Source organism: Hoplias malabaricus, chromosome 5 (assembly GCF_029633855.1).
Source record: "Hoplias malabaricus isolate fHopMal1 chromosome 5, fHopMal1.hap1, whole genome shotgun sequence".
In the NCBI taxonomy this organism is placed as follows: Eukaryota; Metazoa; Chordata; class Actinopteri; order Characiformes; family Erythrinidae; genus Hoplias; species Hoplias malabaricus.
Window position 1 is genome coordinate 13,019,086 of NC_089804.1, and position 18,480 is coordinate 13,037,565.

At 39.6% G+C, this 18,480-nt stretch overlaps 40 non-coding genes and 15 pseudogenes across 40 annotated transcripts; all 55 read left to right on the forward strand.

Annotated features, from left to right (window-relative positions):
• The first annotated feature begins 116 nt into the window (after positions 1-116).
• On the forward strand, positions 117-235 carry LOC136698305 (5S ribosomal RNA). The gene has a single exon (XR_010803068.1). It is a non-coding gene; the product is annotated as a 5S ribosomal RNA (ribosomal RNA).
• A 208-nt stretch (positions 236-443) lies between these two features.
• On the forward strand, positions 444-562 carry LOC136698346 (5S ribosomal RNA; annotated as a pseudogene).
• Positions 563-784: 222 nt separating this feature from the next.
• LOC136698871 (5S ribosomal RNA) lies at positions 785-903 on the forward strand. The gene has a single exon (XR_010803437.1). It is a non-coding gene; the product is annotated as a 5S ribosomal RNA (ribosomal RNA).
• A 222-nt stretch (positions 904-1,125) lies between these two features.
• Positions 1,126-1,244, forward strand: LOC136698306 (5S ribosomal RNA). The gene has a single exon (XR_010803069.1). It is a non-coding gene; the product is annotated as a 5S ribosomal RNA (ribosomal RNA).
• A 206-nt stretch (positions 1,245-1,450) lies between these two features.
• LOC136698237 (5S ribosomal RNA) lies at positions 1,451-1,569 on the forward strand. Its single transcript, XR_010803003.1, has one exon. It is a non-coding gene; the product is annotated as a 5S ribosomal RNA (ribosomal RNA).
• A 222-nt stretch (positions 1,570-1,791) lies between these two features.
• Positions 1,792-1,910, forward strand: LOC136698402 (5S ribosomal RNA; annotated as a pseudogene).
• A 206-nt stretch (positions 1,911-2,116) lies between these two features.
• Positions 2,117-2,235, forward strand: LOC136698872 (5S ribosomal RNA). The gene has a single exon (XR_010803438.1). It is a non-coding gene; the product is annotated as a 5S ribosomal RNA (ribosomal RNA).
• A 222-nt stretch (positions 2,236-2,457) lies between these two features.
• LOC136698307 (5S ribosomal RNA) lies at positions 2,458-2,576 on the forward strand. The gene has a single exon (XR_010803070.1). It is a non-coding gene; the product is annotated as a 5S ribosomal RNA (ribosomal RNA).
• A 207-nt stretch (positions 2,577-2,783) lies between these two features.
• LOC136698239 (5S ribosomal RNA) lies at positions 2,784-2,902 on the forward strand. The gene has a single exon (XR_010803005.1). It is a non-coding gene; the product is annotated as a 5S ribosomal RNA (ribosomal RNA).
• Positions 2,903-3,124: 222 nt separating this feature from the next.
• LOC136698404 (5S ribosomal RNA) lies at positions 3,125-3,243 on the forward strand (annotated as a pseudogene).
• A 206-nt stretch (positions 3,244-3,449) lies between these two features.
• On the forward strand, positions 3,450-3,568 carry LOC136698278 (5S ribosomal RNA). The gene has a single exon (XR_010803042.1). It is a non-coding gene; the product is annotated as a 5S ribosomal RNA (ribosomal RNA).
• Positions 3,569-3,790: 222 nt separating this feature from the next.
• LOC136698491 (5S ribosomal RNA) lies at positions 3,791-3,909 on the forward strand (annotated as a pseudogene).
• A 224-nt stretch (positions 3,910-4,133) lies between these two features.
• On the forward strand, positions 4,134-4,252 carry LOC136698873 (5S ribosomal RNA). The gene has a single exon (XR_010803439.1). It is a non-coding gene; the product is annotated as a 5S ribosomal RNA (ribosomal RNA).
• A 222-nt stretch (positions 4,253-4,474) lies between these two features.
• On the forward strand, positions 4,475-4,593 carry LOC136698200 (5S ribosomal RNA). Its single transcript, XR_010802969.1, has one exon. It is a non-coding gene; the product is annotated as a 5S ribosomal RNA (ribosomal RNA).
• A 196-nt stretch (positions 4,594-4,789) lies between these two features.
• Positions 4,790-4,908, forward strand: LOC136698308 (5S ribosomal RNA). The gene has a single exon (XR_010803071.1). It is a non-coding gene; the product is annotated as a 5S ribosomal RNA (ribosomal RNA).
• A 206-nt stretch (positions 4,909-5,114) lies between these two features.
• LOC136698874 (5S ribosomal RNA) lies at positions 5,115-5,233 on the forward strand. The gene has a single exon (XR_010803440.1). It is a non-coding gene; the product is annotated as a 5S ribosomal RNA (ribosomal RNA).
• Positions 5,234-5,455: 222 nt separating this feature from the next.
• Positions 5,456-5,574, forward strand: LOC136698405 (5S ribosomal RNA; annotated as a pseudogene).
• A 206-nt stretch (positions 5,575-5,780) lies between these two features.
• LOC136698279 (5S ribosomal RNA) lies at positions 5,781-5,899 on the forward strand. Its single transcript, XR_010803043.1, has one exon. It is a non-coding gene; the product is annotated as a 5S ribosomal RNA (ribosomal RNA).
• Positions 5,900-6,120: 221 nt separating this feature from the next.
• Positions 6,121-6,239, forward strand: LOC136698492 (5S ribosomal RNA; annotated as a pseudogene).
• Positions 6,240-6,463: 224 nt separating this feature from the next.
• On the forward strand, positions 6,464-6,582 carry LOC136698875 (5S ribosomal RNA). The gene has a single exon (XR_010803441.1). It is a non-coding gene; the product is annotated as a 5S ribosomal RNA (ribosomal RNA).
• Positions 6,583-6,804: 222 nt separating this feature from the next.
• On the forward strand, positions 6,805-6,923 carry LOC136698201 (5S ribosomal RNA). Its single transcript, XR_010802970.1, has one exon. It is a non-coding gene; the product is annotated as a 5S ribosomal RNA (ribosomal RNA).
• A 196-nt stretch (positions 6,924-7,119) lies between these two features.
• Positions 7,120-7,238, forward strand: LOC136698310 (5S ribosomal RNA). Its single transcript, XR_010803074.1, has one exon. It is a non-coding gene; the product is annotated as a 5S ribosomal RNA (ribosomal RNA).
• A 206-nt stretch (positions 7,239-7,444) lies between these two features.
• On the forward strand, positions 7,445-7,563 carry LOC136698876 (5S ribosomal RNA). Its single transcript, XR_010803442.1, has one exon. It is a non-coding gene; the product is annotated as a 5S ribosomal RNA (ribosomal RNA).
• A 222-nt stretch (positions 7,564-7,785) lies between these two features.
• On the forward strand, positions 7,786-7,904 carry LOC136698406 (5S ribosomal RNA; annotated as a pseudogene).
• Positions 7,905-8,110: 206 nt separating this feature from the next.
• On the forward strand, positions 8,111-8,229 carry LOC136698280 (5S ribosomal RNA). Its single transcript, XR_010803044.1, has one exon. It is a non-coding gene; the product is annotated as a 5S ribosomal RNA (ribosomal RNA).
• Positions 8,230-8,451: 222 nt separating this feature from the next.
• On the forward strand, positions 8,452-8,570 carry LOC136698493 (5S ribosomal RNA; annotated as a pseudogene).
• A 224-nt stretch (positions 8,571-8,794) lies between these two features.
• LOC136698877 (5S ribosomal RNA) lies at positions 8,795-8,913 on the forward strand. Its single transcript, XR_010803443.1, has one exon. It is a non-coding gene; the product is annotated as a 5S ribosomal RNA (ribosomal RNA).
• A 222-nt stretch (positions 8,914-9,135) lies between these two features.
• On the forward strand, positions 9,136-9,254 carry LOC136698203 (5S ribosomal RNA). Its single transcript, XR_010802972.1, has one exon. It is a non-coding gene; the product is annotated as a 5S ribosomal RNA (ribosomal RNA).
• Positions 9,255-9,476: 222 nt separating this feature from the next.
• Positions 9,477-9,595, forward strand: LOC136698495 (5S ribosomal RNA; annotated as a pseudogene).
• Positions 9,596-9,817: 222 nt separating this feature from the next.
• LOC136698204 (5S ribosomal RNA) lies at positions 9,818-9,936 on the forward strand. Its single transcript, XR_010802973.1, has one exon. It is a non-coding gene; the product is annotated as a 5S ribosomal RNA (ribosomal RNA).
• A 222-nt stretch (positions 9,937-10,158) lies between these two features.
• On the forward strand, positions 10,159-10,277 carry LOC136698497 (5S ribosomal RNA; annotated as a pseudogene).
• Positions 10,278-10,501: 224 nt separating this feature from the next.
• On the forward strand, positions 10,502-10,620 carry LOC136698878 (5S ribosomal RNA). Its single transcript, XR_010803444.1, has one exon. It is a non-coding gene; the product is annotated as a 5S ribosomal RNA (ribosomal RNA).
• A 222-nt stretch (positions 10,621-10,842) lies between these two features.
• Positions 10,843-10,961, forward strand: LOC136698205 (5S ribosomal RNA). The gene has a single exon (XR_010802974.1). It is a non-coding gene; the product is annotated as a 5S ribosomal RNA (ribosomal RNA).
• A 222-nt stretch (positions 10,962-11,183) lies between these two features.
• On the forward strand, positions 11,184-11,302 carry LOC136698498 (5S ribosomal RNA; annotated as a pseudogene).
• A 224-nt stretch (positions 11,303-11,526) lies between these two features.
• Positions 11,527-11,645, forward strand: LOC136698880 (5S ribosomal RNA). Its single transcript, XR_010803446.1, has one exon. It is a non-coding gene; the product is annotated as a 5S ribosomal RNA (ribosomal RNA).
• A 222-nt stretch (positions 11,646-11,867) lies between these two features.
• Positions 11,868-11,986, forward strand: LOC136698206 (5S ribosomal RNA). Its single transcript, XR_010802975.1, has one exon. It is a non-coding gene; the product is annotated as a 5S ribosomal RNA (ribosomal RNA).
• Positions 11,987-12,194: 208 nt separating this feature from the next.
• LOC136698207 (5S ribosomal RNA) lies at positions 12,195-12,313 on the forward strand. The gene has a single exon (XR_010802976.1). It is a non-coding gene; the product is annotated as a 5S ribosomal RNA (ribosomal RNA).
• Positions 12,314-12,534: 221 nt separating this feature from the next.
• LOC136698499 (5S ribosomal RNA) lies at positions 12,535-12,653 on the forward strand (annotated as a pseudogene).
• A 224-nt stretch (positions 12,654-12,877) lies between these two features.
• Positions 12,878-12,996, forward strand: LOC136698881 (5S ribosomal RNA). The gene has a single exon (XR_010803447.1). It is a non-coding gene; the product is annotated as a 5S ribosomal RNA (ribosomal RNA).
• Positions 12,997-13,218: 222 nt separating this feature from the next.
• LOC136698208 (5S ribosomal RNA) lies at positions 13,219-13,337 on the forward strand. The gene has a single exon (XR_010802977.1). It is a non-coding gene; the product is annotated as a 5S ribosomal RNA (ribosomal RNA).
• Positions 13,338-13,559: 222 nt separating this feature from the next.
• On the forward strand, positions 13,560-13,678 carry LOC136698500 (5S ribosomal RNA; annotated as a pseudogene).
• Positions 13,679-13,900: 222 nt separating this feature from the next.
• Positions 13,901-14,019, forward strand: LOC136698209 (5S ribosomal RNA). The gene has a single exon (XR_010802978.1). It is a non-coding gene; the product is annotated as a 5S ribosomal RNA (ribosomal RNA).
• A 222-nt stretch (positions 14,020-14,241) lies between these two features.
• LOC136698501 (5S ribosomal RNA) lies at positions 14,242-14,360 on the forward strand (annotated as a pseudogene).
• A 223-nt stretch (positions 14,361-14,583) lies between these two features.
• Positions 14,584-14,702, forward strand: LOC136698882 (5S ribosomal RNA). The gene has a single exon (XR_010803448.1). It is a non-coding gene; the product is annotated as a 5S ribosomal RNA (ribosomal RNA).
• A 222-nt stretch (positions 14,703-14,924) lies between these two features.
• LOC136698210 (5S ribosomal RNA) lies at positions 14,925-15,043 on the forward strand. The gene has a single exon (XR_010802979.1). It is a non-coding gene; the product is annotated as a 5S ribosomal RNA (ribosomal RNA).
• A 208-nt stretch (positions 15,044-15,251) lies between these two features.
• LOC136698422 (5S ribosomal RNA) lies at positions 15,252-15,370 on the forward strand (annotated as a pseudogene).
• Positions 15,371-15,592: 222 nt separating this feature from the next.
• On the forward strand, positions 15,593-15,711 carry LOC136698883 (5S ribosomal RNA). The gene has a single exon (XR_010803449.1). It is a non-coding gene; the product is annotated as a 5S ribosomal RNA (ribosomal RNA).
• A 222-nt stretch (positions 15,712-15,933) lies between these two features.
• On the forward strand, positions 15,934-16,052 carry LOC136698884 (5S ribosomal RNA). Its single transcript, XR_010803450.1, has one exon. It is a non-coding gene; the product is annotated as a 5S ribosomal RNA (ribosomal RNA).
• Positions 16,053-16,274: 222 nt separating this feature from the next.
• LOC136698211 (5S ribosomal RNA) lies at positions 16,275-16,393 on the forward strand. The gene has a single exon (XR_010802980.1). It is a non-coding gene; the product is annotated as a 5S ribosomal RNA (ribosomal RNA).
• A 208-nt stretch (positions 16,394-16,601) lies between these two features.
• On the forward strand, positions 16,602-16,720 carry LOC136698311 (5S ribosomal RNA). The gene has a single exon (XR_010803075.1). It is a non-coding gene; the product is annotated as a 5S ribosomal RNA (ribosomal RNA).
• A 208-nt stretch (positions 16,721-16,928) lies between these two features.
• LOC136698212 (5S ribosomal RNA) lies at positions 16,929-17,047 on the forward strand. The gene has a single exon (XR_010802981.1). It is a non-coding gene; the product is annotated as a 5S ribosomal RNA (ribosomal RNA).
• A 222-nt stretch (positions 17,048-17,269) lies between these two features.
• LOC136698885 (5S ribosomal RNA) lies at positions 17,270-17,388 on the forward strand. The gene has a single exon (XR_010803451.1). It is a non-coding gene; the product is annotated as a 5S ribosomal RNA (ribosomal RNA).
• Positions 17,389-17,610: 222 nt separating this feature from the next.
• LOC136698215 (5S ribosomal RNA) lies at positions 17,611-17,729 on the forward strand. The gene has a single exon (XR_010802983.1). It is a non-coding gene; the product is annotated as a 5S ribosomal RNA (ribosomal RNA).
• A 208-nt stretch (positions 17,730-17,937) lies between these two features.
• LOC136698312 (5S ribosomal RNA) lies at positions 17,938-18,056 on the forward strand. The gene has a single exon (XR_010803076.1). It is a non-coding gene; the product is annotated as a 5S ribosomal RNA (ribosomal RNA).
• A 206-nt stretch (positions 18,057-18,262) lies between these two features.
• On the forward strand, positions 18,263-18,381 carry LOC136698216 (5S ribosomal RNA). The gene has a single exon (XR_010802984.1). It is a non-coding gene; the product is annotated as a 5S ribosomal RNA (ribosomal RNA).
• The last annotated feature ends 99 nt before the right edge of the window (positions 18,382-18,480 follow it).

An 18,480-nucleotide genomic window follows, 5' to 3' on the forward strand; every position in this document is an offset into this window, starting at 1 on the left:
AAAGCCAATCATTTTCATTTGAGGTGTCAGGTGGTCTACCGTTTACAGGCAGCTCTAAAACAAGTATTACTCTTAGAAGAGTATATAGAAATAGTCTTCTACAGCCAGCAGTGATCGCTTACGGCCATACCACTCCTTGAAAGCTCGATCTCGTCTGATCTCGGAAGCGAAGAAGAGTTGGGCCTAGTTAGTACTTGGATGGGAGACTGCCTGGGAATACTAGGTGCTGTAAGCTTTTTAGCTTAAGTTTCTATTATAAAGACAGTAACCACAGTCATTTAAACACAAGAGAAGAAGAAAACTTAAAAAAAAAAAAAAACGAACTGGAAAGTCAATCATTTTCATTTGAGGTGTCAGGTGGTCTACCGTTTACAGGCAGCTCTAAAACAAGTATTACTCTTAGAAGAGTATATAGAAATAGTCTTCTACAGCCAGCAGTGATAGCTTACGGCCATACCACTCCTTGAAAGCCCGATCTCGTCTGATCTCGGAAGCGAAGAAGAGTTGGGCCTAGTTAGTACTTGGATGGGAGACTGCCTTGGAATACTAGGTGCTGTAAGCTTTTTAGCTTAAGTTTCTATTATAAAGACAGTAACCACAGTCATTTAAACACAAGAGAAGAAGAAAACTTAAAAAAAAAAAACAACAAAAAAAAAAAAACGAACTGGAAAGCCAATCATTTTCATTTGAGGTGTCAGGTGGTCTACCGTTTACAGGCAGCTCTAAAACAAGTATTACTCTTAGAAGAGTATATAGAAATAGTCTTCTACAGCCAGCAGTGATCGCTTACGGCCATACCACTCCTTGAAAGCCCGATCCCGTCTGATCTCGGAAGCGAAGAAGAGTTGGGCCTAGTTAGTACTTGGATGGGAGACTGCCTGGGAATACTAGGTGCTGTAAGCTTTTTAGCTTAAGCTTCTATTATAAAGACAGTAACCACAGTCATTTAAACACAAGAGAAGAAGAAAACTTAAAAAAAAAAAACAACTAAAAAGAAAAAACGAACTGGAAAGCCAATCATTTTCATTTGAGGTGTCAGGTGGTCTACCGTTTACAGGCAGCTCTAAAACAAGTATTACTCTTAGAAGAGTATATAGAAATAGTCTTCTACAGCCAGCAGTGATCGCTTACGGCCATACCACTCCTTGAAAGCTCGATCTCGTCTGATCTCGGAAGCGAAGAAGAGTTGGGCCTAGTTAGTACTTGGATGGGAGACTGCCTGGGAATACTAGGTGCTGTAAGCTTTTTAGCTTAAGCTTCTATTATAAAGACAGTAACCACAGTCATTTAAACACAAGAGAAGAAGAAAACTACAAAAAAAAAAAACGAACTGGAAAGCCAATCATTTTCATTTGAGGTGTCAGGTGGTCTACCGTTTACAGGCAGCTCTAAAACAAGTATTACTCTTAGAAGAGTATATAGAAATAGTCTTCTACAGCCAGCAGTGATCGCTTACGGCCATACCACTCCTTGAAAGCCCGATCCCGTCTGATCTCGGAAGCGAAGAAGAGTTGGGCCTAGTTAGTACTTGGATGGGAAACTGCCTGGGAATACTAGGTGCTGTAAGCTTTTTAGCTTAAGCTTCTATTATAAAGACAGTAACCACAGTCATTTAAACACAAGAGAAGAAGAAAACTTAAAAAAAAAAAACAACTAAAAAGAAAAAACGAACTGGAAAGCCAATCATTTTCATTTGAGGTGTCAGGTGGTCTACCGTTTACAGGCAGCTCTAAAACAAGTATTACTCTTAGAAGAGTATATAGAAATAGTCTTCTACAGCCAGCAGTGATTGCTTATGGCCATACCACTCCTTGAAAGCCCGATCTCGTCTGATCTCGGAAGCGAAGAAGAGTTGGGCTTAGTTAGTACTTGGATGGGAGACTGCCTGGGAATACTAGGTGCTGTAAGCTTTTTAGCTTAAGCTTCTATTATAAAGACAGTAACCACAGTCATTTAAACACAAGAGAAGAAAAAACAACAACAAAAAAAAAACGAACTGGAAAGCCAATCATTTTCATTTGAGGTGTCAGGTGGTCTACCGTTTACAGGCAGCTCTAAAACAAGTATTACTCTTAGAAGAGTATATAGAAATAGTCTTCTACAGCCAGCAGTGATCGCTTACGGCCATACCACTCCTTGAAAGCCCGATCCCGTCTGATCTCGGAAGCGAAGAAGAGTTGGGCCTAGTTAGTACTTGGATGGGAGACTGCCTGGGAATACTAGGTGCTGTAAGCTTTTTAGCTTAAGCTTCTATTATAAAGACAGTAACCACAGTCATTTAAACACAAGAGAAGAAGAAAACTTAAAAAAAAAAAACAACTAAAAAGAAAAAACGAACTGGAAAGCCAATCATTTTCATTTGAGGTGTCAGGTGGTCTACCGTTTACAGGCAGCTCTAAAACAAGTATTACTCTTAGAAGAGTATATAGAAATAGTCTTCTACAGCCAGCAGTGATCGCTTACGGCCATACCACTCCTTGAAAGCTCGATCTCGTCTGATCTCGGAAGCGAAGAAGAGTTGGGCCTAGTTAGTACTTGGATGGGAGACTGCCTGGGAATACTAGGTGCTGTAAGCTTTTTAGCTTAAGCTTCTATTATAAAGACAGTAACCACAGTCATTTAAACACAAGAGAAGAAGAAAACTACAAAAAAAAAAAAACGAACTGGAAAGCCAATCATTTTCATTTGAGGTGTCAGGTGGTCTACCGTTTACAGGCAGCTCTAAAACAAGTATTACTCTTAGAAGAGTATATAGAAATAGTCTTCTACAGCCAGCAGTGATCGCTTACGGCCATACCACTCCTTGAAAGCCCGATCCCGTCTGATCTCGGAAGCGAAGAAGAGTTGGGCCTAGTTAGTACTTGGATGGGAAACTGCCTGGGAATACTAGGTGCTGTAAGCTTTTTAGCTTAAGCTTCTATTATAAAGACAGTAACCACAGTCATTTAAACACAAGAGAAGAAGAAAACTTAAAAAAAAAAAACAACTAAAAAGAAAAAACGAACTGGAAAGCCAATCATTTTCATTTGAGGTGTCAGGTGGTCTACCGTTTACAGGCAGCTCTAAAACAAGTATTACTCTTAGAAGAGTATATAGAAATAGTCTTCTACAGCCAGCAGTGATTGCTTATGGCCATACCACTCCTTGAAAGCCCGATCTCGTCTGATCTCGGAAGCGAAGAAGAGTTGGGCTTAGTTAGTACTTGGATGGGAGACTGCCTGGGAATACTAGGTGCTGTAAGCTTTTTAGCTTAAGCTTCTATTATAAAGACAGTAACCACAGTCATTTAAACACAAGAGAAGAAAAAACAACAACAAAAAAAAAACGAACTGGAAAGCCAATCATTTTCATTTGAGGTGTCAGGTGGTCTACCGTTTACAGGCAGCTCTAAAACAAGTATTACTCTTAGAAGAGTATATAGAAATAGTCTTCTACAGCCAGCAGTGATCGCTTATGGCCATACCACTCCTTGAAAGCCCGATCTCGTCTGATCTCGGAAGCGAAGAAGAGTTGGGCCTAGTTAGTACTTGGATGGGAGACTGCCTGGGAATACTAGGTGCTGTAAGCTTTTTAGCTTAAGCTTCTATTATAAAGACAGTAACCACAGTCATTTAAACACAAGAGAAGAAGAAAACTTAAAAAAAACAAAAAAAAAAAAAAAAAAAACGAACTGGAAAGCCAATCATTTTCATTTGAGGTGTCAGGTGGTCTACCGTTTACAGGCAGCTCTAAAACAAGTATTACTCTTAGAAGAGTATATAGAAATAGTCTTCTACAGCCAGCAGTGATCGCTTACGGCCATACCACTCCTTGAAAGCCCGATCTCGTCTGATCTCGGAAGCGAAGAAGAGTTGGGCCTAGTTAGTACTTGGATGAGAGACTGCCTGGGAATACTAGGTGCTGTAAGCTTTTTAGCTTAAGTTTCTATTATAAAGACAGTAACCACAGTCATTTAAACACAAGAGAAGAAGAAAACTTAAAAAAAACAGACAAAAAAAAAAAAAAAAAACGAACTGGAAAGCCAATCATTTTCATTTGAGGTGTCAGGTGGTCTACCGTTTACAGGCAGCTCTAAAACAAGTATTACTCTTAGAAGAGTATATAGAAATAGTCTTCTACAGCCAGCAGTGATCGCTTACGGCCATACCACTCCTTGAAAGCCCGATCCCGTCTGATCTCGGAAGCGAAGAAGAGTTGGGCCTAGTTAGTACTTGGATGGGAGACTGCCTGGGAATACTAGGTGCTGTAAGCTTTTTAGCTTAAGCTTCTATTATAAAGACAGTAACCACAGTCATTTAAACACAAGAGAAGAAGAAAACTTAAAAAAAAAAAACAACTAAAAAGAAAAAACGAACTGGAAAGCCAATCATTTTCATTTGAGGTGTCAGGTGGTCTACCGTTTACAGGCAGCTCTAAAACAAGTATTACTCTCAGAAGAGTATATAGAAATAGTCTTCTACAGCCAGCAGTGATTGCTTACGGCCATACCACTCCTTGAAAGCCCGATCTCGTCTGATCTCGGAAGCGAAGAAGAGTTGGGCCTAGTTAGTACTTGGATGGGAGACTGCCTGGGAATACTAGGTGCTGTAAGCTTTTTAGCTTAAGTGACAGTAACCACAGTCATTTAAACACAAGAGAAGAAGAAAACTTAAAAAAAAAAAAAAACGAACTGGAAAGTCAGTCATTTTCATTTGAGGTGTCAGGTGGTCTACCGTTTACAGGCAGCTCTAAAACAAGTATTACTCTTAGAAGAGTATATAGAAATAGTCTTCTACAGCCAGCAGTGATCGCTTACGGCCATACCACTCCTTGAAAGCTCGATCTCGTCTGATCTCGGAAGCGAAGAAGAGTTGGGCCTAGTTAGTACTTGGATGGGAGACTGCCTGGGAATACTAGGTGCTGTAAGCTTTTTAGCTTAAGCTTCTATTATAAAGACAGTAACCACAGTCATTTAAACACAAGAGAAGAAGAAAACTACAAAAAAAAAAAACGAACTGGAAAGCCAATCATTTTCATTTGAGGTGTCAGGTGGTCTACCGTTTACAGGCAGCTCTAAAACAAGTATTACTCTTAGAAGAGTATATAGAAATAGTCTTCTACAGCCAGCAGTGATCGCTTACGGCCATACCACTCCTTGAAAGCCCGATCCCGTCTGATCTCGGAAGCGAAGAAGAGTTGGGCCTAGTTAGTACTTGGATGGGAGACTGCCTGGGAATACTAGGTGCTGTAAGCTTTTTAGCTTAAGCTTCTATTATAAAGACAGTAACCACAGTCATTTAAACACAAGAGAAGAAGAAAACTTAAAAAAAAAAAACAACTAAAAAGAAAAAACGAACTGGAAAGCCAATCATTTTCATTTGAGGTGTCAGGTGGTCTACCGTTTACAGGCAGCTCTAAAACAAGTATTACTCTTAGAAGAGTATATAGAAATAGTCTTCTACAGCCAGCAGTGATCGCTTATGGCCATACCACTCCTTGAAAGCCCGATCTCGTCTGATCTCGGAAGCGAAGAAGAGTTGGGCTTAGTTAGTACTTGGATGGGAGACTGCCTGGGAATACTAGGTGCTGTAAGCTTTTTAGCTTAAGCTTCTATTATAAAGACAGTAACCACAGTCATTTAAACACAAGAGAAGAAAAAACAACAACAAAAAAAAAACGAACTGGAAAGCCAATCATTTTCATTTGAGGTGTCAGGTGGTCTACCGTTTACAGGCAGCTCTAAAACAAGTATTACTCTTAGAAGAGTATATAGAAATAGTCTTCTACAGCCAGCAGTGATCGCTTATGGCCATACCACTCCTTGAAAGCCCGATCTCGTCTGATCTCGGAAGCGAAGAAGAGTTGGGCCTAGTTAGTACTTGGATGGGAGACTGCCTGGGAATACTAGGTGCTGTAAGCTTTTTAGCTTAAGCTTCTATTATAAAGACAGTAACCACAGTCATTTAAACACAAGAGAAGAAGAAAACTTAAAAAAAACAAAAAAAAAAAAAAAAAAACGAACTGGAAAGCCAATCATTTTCATTTGAGGTGTCAGGTGGTCTACCGTTTACAGGCAGCTCTAAAACAAGTATTACTCTTAGAAGAGTATATAGAAATAGTCTTCTACAGCCAGCAGTGATCGCTTACGGCCATACCACTCCTTGAAAGCCCGATCTCGTCTGATCTCGGAAGCGAAGAAGAGTTGGGCCTAGTTAGTACTTGGATGAGAGACTGCCTGGGAATACTAGGTGCTGTAAGCTTTTTAGCTTAAGTTTCTATTATAAAGACAGTAACCACAGTCATTTAAACACAAGAGAAGAAGAAAACTTAAAAAAAACAGACAAAAAAAAAAAAAAAAAACGAACTGGAAAGCCAATCATTTTCATTTGAGGTGTCAGGTGGTCTACCGTTTACAGGCAGCTCTAAAACAAGTATTACTCTTAGAAGAGTATATAGAAATAGTCTTCTACAGCCAGCAGTGATCGCTTACGGCCATACCACTCCTTGAAAGCCCGATCCCGTCTGATCTCGGAAGCGAAGAAGAGTTGGGCCTAGTTAGTACTTGGATGGGAGACTGCCTGGGAATACTAGGTGCTGTAAGCTTTTTAGCTTAAGCTTCTATTATAAAGACAGTAACCACAGTCATTTAAACACAAGAGAAGAAGAAAACTTAAAAAAAAAAAACAACTAAAAAGAAAAAACGAACTGGAAAGCCAATCATTTTCATTTGAGGTGTCAGGTGGTCTACCGTTTACAGGCAGCTCTAAAACAAGTATTACTCTCAGAAGAGTATATAGAAATAGTCTTCTACAGCCAGCAGTGATTGCTTACGGCCATACCACTCCTTGAAAGCCCGATCTCGTCTGATCTCGGAAGCGAAGAAGAGTTGGGCCTAGTTAGTACTTGGATGGGAGACTGCCTGGGAATACTAGGTGCTGTAAGCTTTTTAGCTTAAGTGACAGTAACCACAGTCATTTAAACACAAGAGAAGAAGAAAACTTAAAAAAAAAAAAAAACGAACTGGAAAGTCAGTCATTTTCATTTGAGGTGTCAGGTGGTCTACCGTTTACAGGCAGCTCTAAAACAAGTATTACTCTTAGAAGAGTATATAGAAATAGTCTTCTACAGCCAGCAGTGATCGCTTACGGCCATACCACTCCTTGAAAGCTCGATCTCGTCTGATCTCGGAAGCGAAGAAGAGTTGGGCCTAGTTAGTACTTGGATGGGAGACTGCCTGGGAATACTAGGTGCTGTAAGCTTTTTAGCTTAAGCTTCTATTATAAAGACAGTAACCACAGTCATTTAAACACAAGAGAAGAAGAAAACTACAAAAAAAAAAAACGAACTGGAAAGCCAATCATTTTCATTTGAGGTGTCAGGTGGTCTACCGTTTACAGGCAGCTCTAAAACAAGTATTACTCTTAGAAGAGTATATAGAAATAGTCTTCTACAGCCAGCAGTGATCGCTTACGGCCATACCACTCCTTGAAAGCCCGATCCCGTCTGATCTCGGAAGCGAAGAAGAGTTGGGCCTAGTTAGTACTTGGATGGGAGACTGCCTGGGAATACTAGGTGCTGTAAGCTTTTTAGCTTAAGCTTCTATTATAAAGACAGTAACCACAGTCATTTAAACACAAGAGAAGAAGAAAACTTAAAAAAAAAAAACAACTAAAAAGAAAAAACGAACTGGAAAGCCAATCATTTTCATTTGAGGTGTCAGGTGGTCTACCGTTTACAGGCAGCTCTAAAACAAGTATTACTCTTAGAAGAGTATATAGAAATAGTCTTCTACAGCCAGCAGTGATCGCTTATGGCCATACCACTCCTTGAAAGCCCGATCTCGTCTGATCTCGGAAGCGAAGAAGAGTTGGGCTTAGTTAGTACTTGGATGGGAGACTGCCTGGGAATACTAGGTGCTGTAAGCTTTTTAGCTTAAGCTTCTATTATAAAGACAGTAACCACAGTCATTTAAACACAAGAGAAGAAAAAACAACAACAAAAAAAAAACGAACTGGAAAGCCAATCATTTTCATTTGAGGTGTCAGGTGGTCTACCGTTTACAGGCAGCTCTAAAACAAGTATTACTCTTAGAAGAGTATATAGAAATAGTCTTCTACAGCCAGCAGTGATCGCTTATGGCCATACCACTCCTTGAAAGCCCGATCTCGTCTGATCTCGGAAGCGAAGAAGAGTTGGGCCTAGTTAGTACTTGGATGGGAGACTGCCTGGGAATACTAGGTGCTGTAAGCTTTTTAGCTTAAGCTTCTATTATAAAGACAGTAACCACAGTCATTTAAACACAAGAGAAGAAGAAAACTTAAAAAAAACAAAAAAAAAAAAAAAAAAAACGAACTGGAAAGCCAATCATTTTCATTTGAGGTGTCAGGTGGTCTACCGTTTACAGGCAGCTCTAAAACAAGTATTACTCTTAGAAGAGTATATAGAAATAGTCTTCTACAGCCAGCAGTGATCGCTTACGGCCATACCACTCCTTGAAAGCCCGATCTCGTCTGATCTCGGAAGCGAAGAAGAGTTGGGCCTAGTTAGTACTTGGATGAGAGACTGCCTGGGAATACTAGGTGCTGTAAGCTTTTTAGCTTAAGTTTCTATTATAAAGACAGTAACCACAGTCATTTAAACACAAGAGAAGAAGAAAACTTAAAAAAAACAGACAAAAAAAAAAAAAAAAAACGAACTGGAAAGCCAATCATTTTCATTTGAGGTGTCAGGTGGTCTACCGTTTACAGGCAGCTCTAAAACAAGTATTACTCTTAGAAGAGTATATAGAAATAGTCTTCTACAGCCAGCAGTGATCGCTTACGGCCATACCACTCCTTGAAAGCCCGATCCCGTCTGATCTCGGAAGCGAAGAAGAGTTGGGCCTAGTTAGTACTTGGATGGGAGACTGCCTGGGAATACTAGGTGCTGTAAGCTTTTTAGCTTAAGCTTCTATTATAAAGACAGTAACCACAGTCATTTAAACACAAGAGAAGAAGAAAACTTAAAAAAAAAAAACAACTAAAAAGAAAAAACGAACTGGAAAGCCAATCATTTTCATTTGAGGTGTCAGGTGGTCTACCGTTTACAGGCAGCTCTAAAACAAGTATTACTCTTAGAAGAGTATATAGAAATAGTCTTCTACAGCCAGCAGTGATCGCTTACGGCCATACCACTCCTTGAAAGCCCGATCTCGTCTGATCTCGGAAGCGAAGAAGAGTTGGGCCTAGTTAGTACTTGGATGGGAGACTGCCTGGGAATACTAGGTGCTGTAAGCTTTTTAGCTTAAGCTTCTATTATAAAGACAGTAACCACAGTCATTTAAACACAAGAGAAGAAGAAAACTTAAAAAAAACAAACAAAAAAAAAAAAAAAACGAACTGGAAAGCCAATCATTTTCATTTGAGGTGTCAGGTGGTCTACCGTTTACAGGCAGCTCTAAAACAAGTATTACTCTTAGAAGAGTATATAGAAATAGTCTTCTACAGCCAGCAGTGATCGCTTACGGCCATACCACTCCTTGAAAGCCCGATCTCGTCTGATCTCGGAAGCGAAGAAGAGTTGGGCCTAGTTAGTACTTGGATGAGAGACTGCCTGGGAATACTAGGTGCTGTAAGCTTTTTAGCTTAAGTTTCTATTATAAAGACAGTAACCACAGTCATTTAAACACAAGAGAAGAAGAAAACTTAAAAAAAAAAAACAACTAAAAAGAAAAAACGAACTGGAAAGCCAATCATTTTCATTTGAGGTGTCAGGTGGTCTACCGTTTACAGGCAGCTCTAAAACAAGTATTACTCTTAGAAGAGTATATAGAAATAGTCTTCTACAGCCAGCAGTGATCGCTTACGGCCATACCACTCCTTGAAAGCCCGATCTCGTCTGATCTCGGAAGCGAAGAAGAGTTGGGCCTAGTTAGTACTTGGATGGGAGACTGCCTGGGAATACTAGGTGCTGTAAGCTTTTTAGCTTAAGCTTCTATTATAAAGACAGTAACCACAGTCATTTAAACACAAGAGAAGAAGAAAACTTAAAAAAAAAAAACAACTAAAAAGAAAAAACGAACTGGAAAGCCAATCATTTTCATTTGAGGTGTCAGGTGGTCTACCGTTTACAGGCAGCTCTAAAACAAGTATTACTCTTAGAAGAGTATATAGAAATAGTCTTCTACAGCCAGCAGTGATCGCTTACGGCCATACCACTCCTTGAAAGCCCGATCTCGTCTGATCTCGGAAGCGAAGAAGAGTTGGGCCTAGTTAGTACTTGGATGAGAGACTGCCTGGGAATACTAGGTGCTGTAAGCTTTTTAGCTTAAGTTTCTATTATAAAGACAGTAACCACAGTCATTTAAACACAAGAGAAGAAGAAAACTTAAAAAAAACAGACAAAAAAAAAAAAAAAAAACGAACTGGAAAGCCAATCATTTTCATTTGAGGTGTCAGGTGGTCTACCGTTTACAGGCAGCTCTAAAACAAGTATTACTCTTAGAAGAGTATATAGAAATAGTCTTCTACAGCCAGCAGTGATCGCTTACGGCCATACCACTCCTTGAAAGCCCGATCCCGTCTGATCTCGGAAGCGAAGAAGAGTTGGGCCTAGTTAGTACTTGGATGGGAGACTGCCTGGGAATACTAGGTGCTGTAAGCTTTTTAGCTTAAGCTTCTATTATAAAGACAGTAACCACAGTCATTTAAACACAAGAGAAGAAGAAAACTTAAAAAAAAAAAACAACTAAAAAGAAAAAACGAACTGGAAAGCCAATCATTTTCATTTGAGGTGTCAGGTGGTCTACCGTTTACAGGCAGCTCTAAAACAAGTATTACTCTTAGAAGAGTATATAGAAATAGTCTTCTACAGCCAGCAGTGATCGCTTACGGCCATACCACTCCTTGAAAGCCCGATCTCGTCTGATCTCGGAAGCGAAGAAGAGTTGGGCCTAGTTAGTACTTGGATGGGAGACTGCCTGGGAATACTAGGTGCTGTAAGCTTTTTAGCTTAAGCTTCTATTATAAAGACAGTAACCACAGTCATTTAAACACAAGAGAAGAAGAAAACTTAAAAAAAAAAAACAACTAAAAAGAAAAAACGAACTGGAAAGCCAATCATTTTCATTTGAGGTGTCAGGTGGTCTACCGTTTACAGGCAGCTCTAAAACAAGTATTACTCTTAGAAGAGTATATAGAAATAGTCTTCTACAGCCAGCAGTGATCGCTTACGGCCATACCACTCCTTGAAAGCCCGATCTCGTCTGATCTCGGAAGCGAAGAAGAGTTGGGCCTAGTTAGTACTTGGATGAGAGACTGCCTGGGAATACTAGGTGCTGTAAGCTTTTTAGCTTAAGTTTCTATTATAAAGACAGTAACCACAGTCATTTAAACACAAGAGAAGAAGAAAACTTAAAAAAAACAGACAAAAAAAAAAAAAAAAAACGAACTGGAAAGCCAATCATTTTCATTTGAGGTGTCAGGTGGTCTACCGTTTACAGGCAGCTCTAAAACAAGTATTACTCTTAGAAGAGTATATAGAAATAGTCTTCTACAGCCAGCAGTGATCGCTTACGGCCATACCACTCCTTGAAAGCCCGATCCCGTCTGATCTCGGAAGCGAAGAAGAGTTGGGCCTAGTTAGTACTTGGATGGGAGACTGCCTGGGAATACTAGGTGCTGTAAGCTTTTTAGCTTAAGCTTCTATTATAAAGACAGTAACCACAGTCATTTAAACACAAGAGAAGAAGAAAACTTAAAAAAAAAAAACAACTAAAAAGAAAAAACGAACTGGAAAGCCAATCATTTTCATTTGAGGTGTCAGGTGGTCTACCGTTTACAGGCAGCTCTAAAACAAGTATTACTCTTAGAAGAGTATATAGAAATAGTCTTCTACAGCCAGCAGTGATCGCTTACGGCCATACCACTCCTTGAAAGCCCGATCTCGTCTGATCTCGGAAGCGAAGAAGAGTTGGGCCTAGTTAGTACTTGGATGGGAGACTGCCTGGGAATACTAGGTGCTGTAAGCTTTTTAGCTTAAGTTTCTATTATAAAGACAGTAACCACAGTCATTTAAACACAAGAGAAGAAGAAAACTTAAAAAAAAAAAAAAACGAACTGGAAAGTCAATCATTTTCATTTGAGGTGTCAGGTGGTCTACCGTTTACAGGCAGCTCTAAAACAAGTATTACTCTTAGAAGAGTATATAGAAATAGTCTTCTACAGCCAGCAGTGATCGCTTACGGCCATACCACTCCTTGAAAGCCCGATCTCGTCTGATCTCGGAAGCGAAGAAGAGTTGGGCCTAGTTAGTACTTGGATGGGAGACTGCCTGGGAATACTAGGTGCTGTAAGCTTTTTAGCTTAAGTTTCTATTATAAAGACAGTAACCACAGTCATTTAAACACAAGAGAAGAAGAAAACTTAAAAAAAAAAACAACAAAAAAAAAAAAACGAACTGGAAAGCCAATCATTTTCATTTGAGGTGTCAGGTGGTCTACCGTTTACAGGCAGCTCTAAAACAAGTATTACTCTTAGAAGAGTATATAGAAATAGTCTTCTACAGCCAGCAGTGATCGCTTACGGCCATACCACTCCTTGAAAGCCCGATCTCGTCTGATCTCGGAAGCGAAGAAGAGTTGGGCCTAGTTAGTACTTGGATGAGAGACTGCCTGGGAATACTAGGTGCTGTAAGCTTTTTAGCTTAAGTTTCTATTATAAAGACAGTAACCACAGTCATTTAAACACAAGAGAAGAAGAAAACTTAAAAAAAACAGACAAAAAAAAAAAAAAAAAACGAACTGGAAAGCCAATCATTTTCATTTGAGGTGTCAGGTGGTCTACCGTTTACAGGCAGCTCTAAAACAAGTATTACTCTTAGAAGAGTATATAGAAATAGTCTTCTACAGCCAGCAGTGATCGCTTACGGCCATACCACTCCTTGAAAGCCCGATCCCGTCTGATCTCGGAAGCGAAGAAGAGTTGGGCCTAGTTAGTACTTGGATGGGAGACTGCCTGGGAATACTAGGTGCTGTAAGCTTTTTAGCTTAAGCTTCTATTATAAAGACAGTAACCACAGTCATTTAAACACAAGAGAAGAAGAAAACTTAAAAAAAAAAAACAACTAAAAAGAAAAAACGAACTGGAAAGCCAATCATTTTCATTTGAGGTGTCAGGTGGTCTACCGTTTACAGGCAGCTCTAAAACAAGTATTACTCTTAGAAGAGTATATAGAAATAGTCTTCTACAGCCAGCAGTGATCGCTTACGGCCATACCACTCCTTGAAAGCCCGATCTCGTCTGATCTCGGAAGCGAAGAAGAGTTGGGCCTAGTTAGTACTTGGATGGGAGACTGCCTGGGAATACTAGGTGCTGTAAGCTTTTTAGCTTAAGCTTCTATTATAAAGACAGTAACCACAGTCATTTAAACACAAGAGAAGAAGAAAACTTAAAAAAAACAAACAAAAAAAAAAAAAAAACGAACTGGAAAGCCAATCATTTTCATTTGAGGTGTCAGGTGGTCTACCGTTTACAGGCAGCTCTAAAACAAGTATTACTCTTAGAAGAGTATATAGAAATAGTCTTCTACAGCCAGCAGTGATCGCTTACGGCCATACCACTCCTTGAAAGCCCGATCTCGTCTGATCTCGGAAGCGAAGAAGAGTTGGGCCTAGTTAGTACTTGGATGAGAGACTGCCTGGGAATACTAGGTGCTGTAAGCTTTTTAGCTTAAGTTTCTATTATAAAGACAGTAACCACAGTCATTTAAACACAAGAGAAGAAGAAAACTTAAAAAAAAAAAACAACTAAAAAGAAAAAACGAACTGGAAAGCCAATCATTTTCATTTGAGGTGTCAGGTGGTCTACCGTTTACAGGCAGCTCTAAAACAAGTATTACTCTTAGAAGAGTATATAGAAATAGTCTTCTACAGCCAGCAGTGATCGCTTACGGCCATACCACTCCTTGAAAGCCCGATCTCGTCTGATCTCGGAAGCGAAGAAGAGTTGGGCCTAGTTAGTACTTGGATGGGAGACTGCCTGGGAATACTAGGTGCTGTAAGCTTTTTAGCTTAAGCTTCTATTATAAAGACAGTAACCACAGTCATTTAAACACAAGAGAAGAAGAAAACTTAAAAAAAAAAAACAACTAAAAAGAAAAAACGAACTGGAAAGCCAATCATTTTCATTTGAGGTGTCAGGTGGTCTACCGTTTACAGGCAGCTCTAAAACAAGTATTACTCTTAGAAGAGTATATAGAAATAGTCTTCTACAGCCAGCAGTGATCGCTTACGGCCATACCACTCCTTGAAAGCCCGATCTCGTCTGATCTCGGAAGCGAAGAAGAGTTGGGCCTAGTTAGTACTTGGATGAGAGACTGCCTGGGAATACTAGGTGCTGTAAGCTTTTTAGCTTAAGTTTCTATTATAAAGACAGTAACCACAGTCATTTAAACACAAGAGAAGAAGAAAACTTAAAAAAAACAGACAAAAAAAAAAAAAAAAACGAACTGGAAAGCCAATCATTTTCATTTGAGGTGTCAGGTGGTCTACCGTTTACAGGCAGCTCTAAAACAAGTATTACTCTTAGAAGAGTATATAGAAATAGTCTTCTACAGCCAGCAGTGATCGCTTACGGCCATACCACTCCTTGAAAGCCCGATCCCGTCTGATCTCGGAAGCGAAGAAGAGTTGGGCCTAGTTAGTACTTGGATGGGAGACTGCCTGGGAATACTAGGTGCTGTAAGCTTTTTAGCTTAAGCTTCTATTATAAAGACAGTAACCACAGTCATTTAAACACAAGAGAAGAAGAAAACTTAAAAAAAAAAAACAACTAAAAAGAAAAAACGAACTGGAAAGCCAATCATTTTCATTTGAGGTGTCAGGTGGTCTACCGTTTACAGGCAGCTCTAAAACAAGTATTACTCTTAGAAGAGTATATAGAAATAGTCTTCTACAGCCAGCAGTGATCGCTTACGGCCATACCACTCCTTGAAAGCCCGATCTCGTCTGATCTCGGAAGCGAAGAAGAGTTGGGCCTAGTTAGTACTTGGATGGGAGACTGCCTGGGAATACTAGGTGCTGTAAGCTTTTTAGCTTAAGTTTCTATTATAAAGACAGTAACCACAGTCATTTAAACACAAGAGAAGAAGAAAACTTAAAAAAAAAAAAAAACGAACTGGAAAGTCAATCATTTTCATTTGAGGTGTCAGGTGGTCTACCGTTTACAGGCAGCTCTAAAACAAGTATTACTCTTAGAAGAGTATATAGAAATAGTCTTCTACAGCCAGCAGTGATCGCTTACGGCCATACCACTCCTTGAAAGCCCGATCTCGTCTGATCTCGGAAGCGAAGAAGAGTTGGGCCTAGTTAGTACTTGGATGGGAGACTGCCTGGAAATACTAGGTGCTGTAAGCTTTTTAGCTTAAGTTTCTATTATAAAGACAGTAACCACAGTCATTTAAACACAAGAGAAGAAGAAAACTTAAAAAAAAAAAACAACAAAAAAAAAAAAACGAACTGGAAAGCCAATCATTTTCATTTGAGGTGTCAGGTGGTCTACCGTTTACAGGCAGCTCTAAAACAAGTATTACTCTTAGAAGAGTATATAGAAATAGTCTTCTACAGCCAGCAGTGATCGCTTACGGCCATACCACTCCTTGAAAGCCCGATCCCGTCTGATCTCGGAAGCGAAGAAGAGTTGGGCCTAGTTAGTACTTGGATGGGAGACTGCCTGGGAATACTAGGTGCTGTAAGCTTTTTAGCTTAAGCTTCTATTATAAAGACAGTAACCACAGTCATTTAAACACAAGAGAAGAAGAAAACTTAAAAAAAAAAAACAACTAAAAAGAAAAAACGAACTGGAAAGCCAATCATTTTCATTTGAGGTGTCAGGTGGTCTACCGTTTACAGGCAGCTCTAAAACAAGTATTACTCTCAGAAGAGTATATAGAAATAGTCTTCTACAGCCAGCAGTGATCGCTTACGGCCATACCACTCCTTGAAAGCCCGATCCCGTCTGATCTCGGAAGCGAAGAAGAGTTGGGCCTAGTTAGTACTTGGATGGGAGACTGCCTGGGAATACTAGGTGCTGTAAGCTTTTTAGCTTAAGCTTCTATTATAAAGACAGTAACCACAGTCATTTAAACACAAGAGAAGAAGAAAACTTAAAAAAAAAAAACAACTAAAAAGAAAAAACGAACTGGAAAGCCAATCATTTTCATTTGAGGTGTCAGGTGGTCTACCGTTTACAGGCAGCTCTAAAACAAGTATTACTCTCAGAAGAGTATATAGAAATAGTCTTCTACAGCCAGCAGTGATTGCTTACGGCCATACCACTCCTTGAAAGCCCGATCTCGTCTGATCTCGGAAGCGAAGAAGAGTTGGGCCTAGTTAGTACTTGGATGGGAGACTGCCTGGGAATACTAGGTGCTGTAAGCTTTTTAGCTTAAGTTTCTATTATAAAGACAGTAACCACAGTCATTTAAACACAAGAGAAGAAGAAAACTTAAAAAAAAAAAACAACGAACTGGAAAGTCAATCATTTTCATTTGAGGTGTCAGGTGGTCTACCGTTTACAGGCAGCTCTAAAACAAGTATTACTCTTAGAAGAGTATATAGAAATAGTCTTCTACAGCCAGCAGTGATCGCTTACGGCCATACCACTCCTTGAAAGCTCGATCTCGTCTGATCTCGGAAGCGAAGAAGAGTTGGGCCTAGTTAGTACTTGGATGGGAGACTGCCTGGGAATACTAGGTGCTGTAAGCTTTTTAGCTTAAGTTTCTATTATAAAGACAGTAACCACAGTCATTTAAACACAAGAGAAGAAGAAAACTTAAAAAAAAAAAAAAACGAACTGGAAAGTCAATCATTTTCATTTGAGGTGTCAGGTGGTCTACCGTTTACAGGCAGCTCTAAAACAAGTATTACTCTTAGAAGAGTATATAGAAATAGTCTTCTACAGCCAGCAGTGATCGCTTACGGCCATACCACTCCTTGAAAGCCCGATCTCGTCTGATCTCGGAAGCGAAGAAGAGTTGGGCCTAGTTAGTACTTGGATGGGAGACTGCCTGGGAATACTAGGTGCTGTAAGCTTTTTAGCTTAAGTTTCTATTATAAAGACAGTAACCACAGTCATTTAAACACAAGAGAAGAAGAAAACTTAAAAAAAAAAAACAACAAAAAAAAAAAAACGAACTGGAAAGCCAATCATTTTCATTTGAGGTGTCAGGTGGTCTACCGTTTACAGGCAGCTCTAAAACAAGTATTACTCTTAGAAGAGTATATAGAAATAGTCTTCTACAGCCAGCAGTGATCGCTTACGGCCATACCACTCCTTGAAAGCCCGATCCCGTCTGATCTCGGAAGCGAAGAAGAGTTGGGCCTAGTTAGTACTTGGATGGGAGACTGCCTGGGAATACTAGGTGCTGTAAGCTTTTTAGCTTAAGCTTCTATTATAAAGACAGTAACCACAGTCATTTAAACACAAGAGAAGAAGAAAACTTAAAAAAAAAAAACAACTAAAAAGAAAAAACGAACTGGAAAGCCAATCATTTTCATTTGAGGTGTCAGGTGGTCTACCGTTTACAGGCAGCTCTAAAACAAGTATTACTCTCAGAAGAGTATATAGAAATAGTCTTCTACAGCCAGCAGTGATTGCTTACGGCCATACCACTCCTTGAAAGCCCGATCTCGTCTGATCTCGGAAGCGAAGAAGAGTTGGGCCTAGTTAGTACTTGGATGGGAGACTGCCTGGGAATACTAGGTGCTGTAAGCTTTTTAGCTTAAGTTTCTATTATAAAGACAGTAACCACAGTCATTTAAACACAAGAGAAGAAGAAAACTTAAAAAAAAAAAACAACGAACTGGAAAGTCAATCATTTTCATTTGAGGTGTCAGGTGGTCTACCGTTTACAGGCAGCTCTAAAACAAGTATTACTCTTAGAAGAGTATATAGAAATAGTCTTCTACAGCCAGCAGTGATCGCTTACGGCCATACCACTCCTTGAAAGCTCGATCTCGTCTGATCTCGGAAGCGAAGAAGAGTTGGGCCTAGTTAGTACTTGGATGGGAGACTGCCTGGGAATACTAGGTGCTGTAAGCTTTTTAGCTTAAGCTTCTATTATAAAGACAGTAACCACAGTCATTTAAACACAAGAGAAGAAGAAAACTACAAAAAAAAAAAACGAACTGGAAAGCCAATCATTTTCATTTGAGGTGTCAGGTGGTCTACCGTTTACAGGCAGCTCTAAAACAAGTATTACTCTTAGAAGAGTATATAGAAATAGTCTTCTACAGCCAGCAGTGATCGCTTACGGCCATACCACTCCTTGAAAGCCCGATCTCGTCTGATCTCGGAAGCGAAGAAGAGTTGGGCCTAGTTAGTACTTGGATGGGAGACTGCCTGGGAATACTAGGTGCTGTAAGCTTTTTAGCTTAAGTTTCTATTATAAAGACAGTAACCACAGTCATTTAAACACAAGAGAAGAAGAAAACTTAAAAAAAAAAAACAACGAACTGGAAAGTCA